The sequence below is a fragment of the Nycticebus coucang genome, chromosome 10, assembly GCF_027406575.1.
Source record: "Nycticebus coucang isolate mNycCou1 chromosome 10, mNycCou1.pri, whole genome shotgun sequence".
Taxonomy (NCBI): Eukaryota; Metazoa; Chordata; class Mammalia; order Primates; family Lorisidae; genus Nycticebus; species Nycticebus coucang.
In genome coordinates, this window is record NC_069789.1 from 111,014,928 (window position 1) to 111,019,147 (window position 4,220).

Here is a 4,220-nt window from a genome sequence, read left to right on the forward strand (position 1 = left end):
GCGCGGGCCGGCCCCGAGCCCCGAATATAGGCCTGTCATTGCTCCCTCTGCACGTCGCTCTTGACCTTCGGAGGCTCCCTATTGGTTTTTGAGAGCGACGCAACCGGCCCCCTCTGGCGGATTGGGCAATAGCTTCAAGGCGCGGCGTTCGATTGGTCTCTCGCGCAGCTTGCTAGGATTGGCTCAAGCTTTCCTCTTCGCTCCGCCTCCTCCTCCCGCCTCAGGGCACAACACGCCAGCGCGAGGACTCCTGTGTCAATCAAGAGGCCCGTGTCGTGCTGATTGGATGCACCCGCCCCCCTCTCGTAAACCAATTGGTCGAAGGGCGGAGCTAGGCCGATCAGGGGCGGGAAGTCGTCCGTCAAGTTCAGAGCTATTTTTAATTGGTTGTGGGGATATATTCTGCCCTGAAGCCATTGGTCAGTCTTGGAAGTGGGCGGAGGCAGCGGACGAAGGCAAAGAGAGTGGGCATTAGAGGCGGTGTACCTAATCGGAGATAGACAGGTGCCCTCAAAGCGGGGGCCGAGTGGAAGTCAATTGCCAATCCAAGCAGCCCCTGAGCTAAGGGGGAGGAGCTGAGCAAGAAAGTCCGCACCTTTCTTTTCGTAGTCTCTGGCGGTTGCCCTTCGTTTGGGTTTGGCCAAATAAGGTAGCGAGTGGGCGGCACCTGCTCCTGAAGCGTGTGAAAGAGGGTGTAGCTGGCAGGTGTGGGACTTGGGCGCGCCCTCTTGCATCCCTTGCGTCTGGGCCAGGCAGGCTGGTCCGTGTCTCTCAGTCACATTGTCTTTTTCCAAGTGCCTCACTGTTGGCACATCTCTGAAATGCATTATTTGCTGAATGAAAAAAGGAAGGAACCGGAGACAGTGTCTCCGAGTCACTGGCACCACACATAGCAGAATTGCCTGGGAAGCGTGAGGCATTAAGTTTTTGTCCTGCCTCTGCCTGGTTACGTGACCAGATGGTGGGGCAGTCATTCGTTCGCTACACCCCCTTTCTTCAGTGTTTTCAGGATGCTGCAGAAGGTACAGATGAGACTGGCTTTCTCCTCCCACGCTTGCCTCGGTAATTAATGCCTGCTCATTTCAGATCTCAGCTCTGTGGGCTTTTCTTGGGGAGAAAACTTTGCTGACCACTCATGCTGAGTGCTTACGTGAGCCCTGTTCTTTGGAGTTTTGCACGTCTACCGTTATTTTTGTAATTATTCACGTTTCTCCATCTGGATTTTGCATCCCCAACATTTAGCAAGCAGGAACCCATCAGTAACCATTTGCTGAGTAAAGGAATGTGAGGAACGACTTGTGGCTTTCATGAACGGGGAGGCGTTTGTCCAGGGTTGTACAGTGGCAATAGAAAGCTAGATCTACCTCCTTCCACTCTAGGTGGAGGAAAGTAAGATAAATCAAGGGAGAAGTGAACATATATCGAACCATTCCGCACCACCCAGACTAGAATCGCTGGAGGCACGAGGAAGAGATGCTTGTAAAAATGTATTCTTAGGCCCACACACAGACCCATTGGGGTGAAGCCTAGAAATCTGTATTTTTAAATTTTGTTTTTATTTATTTAGAGACAGGGTCTCAAGCTGTTGCCCTGTGTAGAGTACTGTGAATCATAGCTTACAGCAATCTCCAACTCTTGGGCTCAAGTGATTCTCTTGCCTCAGTTTTTCTATGTTTTAGTAGAGACAGGGTCTCACTTTTGCTCAGGCTGGTCTTGAACTCGTGAGCTCAAGCTATCCACCCGCCTCGGCCTCCCAGAGTGCTAGGATTACAGGCGTGAGCCACCGTGCCCAGCCTGTACTATTATATATTTTTTTATTTTGGGGGATTCATTGAGGGTACAAAGAACCAGGTTACATTGATTGCATTTGTTAAAGACTCTCCTATAATTGTGTCCTGCCCCAAAAGGTGTGCCCCACACTGTGACCCCTCCCACCACTAGGTCATTAATTGTCCTCATATCAGAATTGAGGACATAGGATTCTTGCTTCTCCATTCTTGTGATCTTTACTAAGAAGAATGTGTTCCACCTCCATCCAGGTTAATACAAAAGATGTAAAGTCTCCATCTTTTTTAGTGGCGGAATAGTATTCCATACTATACATATACCACAGCTTGTTAATCCATTCCTGGGTTGGTAGGCATTTAGGTTGTTTCCACATTTTGGTGATTTCGGTCTGTATTTTTAAACTTTGAAGGCGATCCTTGGTGTTCATTAGCATTTGAGAAATATTGAATAGTGTTCTCAACCTTCCTAATGCCACGACCCTTTACTACAGTTCCTGTGGGTCACGACCCACAGGTTGAGAACTGCTGATCTAGAGCTTTGCTATGCTGTTAAAATGCAGGTTCTGCTCTCATGTGAGGCTGCAGGTCGACAGTTCACGAGCATCAGGGATCCAGATTAGTGGTTCTCAAATTTGGCTGTACATTAGAATCACGTGGGGGAGGCTGGGCATGGCAGCCAGGAATTTAAGACAGCCTTAGCAACATAGGTAGACTGTGTCTCTACCAAAAGTAAAAGAAAAAATAGCTGGGTGTAGTGGTGGGTGCCTATAGTCCCACCTACTTGGAGGATGAGGGGGGAGAATCACTTGAGCCCAGGAGTTTATGGTTGCAGTGAGCTGTGATTGTGCCATTGCATTCCAGCCTTGGCAACAGAGTGAGACCCCGTCTCAAACAAACAAAAAACTATAAAAAAAACCACACCTGGTGAACTTGAAAAAAAAAAAAATCCAGATACCTAGGCTTGCACTAGACCAGCTAAATCAATTTCCAAGGGTGAAAGCCCAACATCAGTGATTTTTGAAACTCTGAGATGATTCCAATGTGCAGCTTATCTAAGAGTCACTTACAGACTTTTGCAGAGCAGTTCTCCAAATGTGGTCTTGGATGACAGCATAAACAATCATCTGGGAACTTGTTTAAAATGCACATTTCTGAGCCCCACCCTTGACTAATAGAACTCTGGGCCTAGCAACTATGTTTAAATAAGCCCTCCAGGTAATTTGGAAGCACATTAAATATTGAGAATTGCTGTTCTAAGAGTATGTATAATTGTAGTAGAGTCAGGTGACCTAGATTCCTTTCCTGAGATTCACACCTTCATGCCCTGTACCCCACCACCCACTGGCAGATGCCAGATACACTCTGGCCAGGGTAATGGGGGATTCTGAACAGAGTTGTTCACAAAGGGTTCTTTCCCGACAGACTATTATGAGATCAGCAAAGGTGGCCACTTTCAAAGAAAGCCGATTTAAAGGCTTGGGGATAAAACTGCAGAAACAGTTATGCAACCTCGGGTAGTTTGGTCATTAAAAGGAACCTCCCAGCTGTGTAGATTTGTTGACCTGAAGTAGGAGACTTAGAAACCGCCACCAAAGTTCAGAGACAGGGTTGAAGGAGGGATTGGGATCCAGAGACACAGAATGGTGATGGGGGAAGCCCAAAGGTGGGAACAGAAGGAGCAATCGCAAAGATAGTACCCAGGAAGCCAGAGAGACCCAGGGAGAAAGTGTGAGCCGTGCAGACTTGAAGACATCATCCTCCCATGACCAGTTCTTGTCTTTGCAGCATCTCTCTTGGGGAACGGAGAGAAGCCCTGGCCTTGCAGCCCTGGAATTGCTCTTCCTTAACCTACCAGGGAATTCACAGTTTCATGCCACCCTGCTGGGACTGCCCACTGTTCCCTCACCTGGAAGGCCTTATCCCCACCTGTCTGCAGGCCACATCCCCCAAGCCAAGTGAGGGCACCCCTGGCTGAACCTCAATTGCGAAGACAGGGGAGGTGGGGGAGGGAAGTAGCAACTGTTACAGCAATTAGTTCCCACCAAGCCAGGGGGCCTCCCTGCCTCATCCCTCGTTGGGCTTGGCACAGCCACTCCACAAACACTGGGTAAAAATAACAATAAGACCAGTTGTTTGGCCCCTACAGTGAACTCCTGGTGGAGGACTGGAAAGGTGAGGCCACTGCTTGAAGTACCAAACCATTGGGGTTGGCCTGCATTGAGAGCTGGGGCATTCCATGGCCACATTACTTGGGATGTTCTCCCAAGAGTAGAGAGGATTCTTCTCTTCTTGGGATCCCATGATGAGGAAGTGATAGGGCAAGGACTGGGCCTGGACAACACCTAGACTGGAAGCCCAAGCTCTTCCCCCCAAACCCCACAGCTTTGACTCCTCCAGCTGCCCTGGCACTTGAAAAATGATCACTCCCCAAGG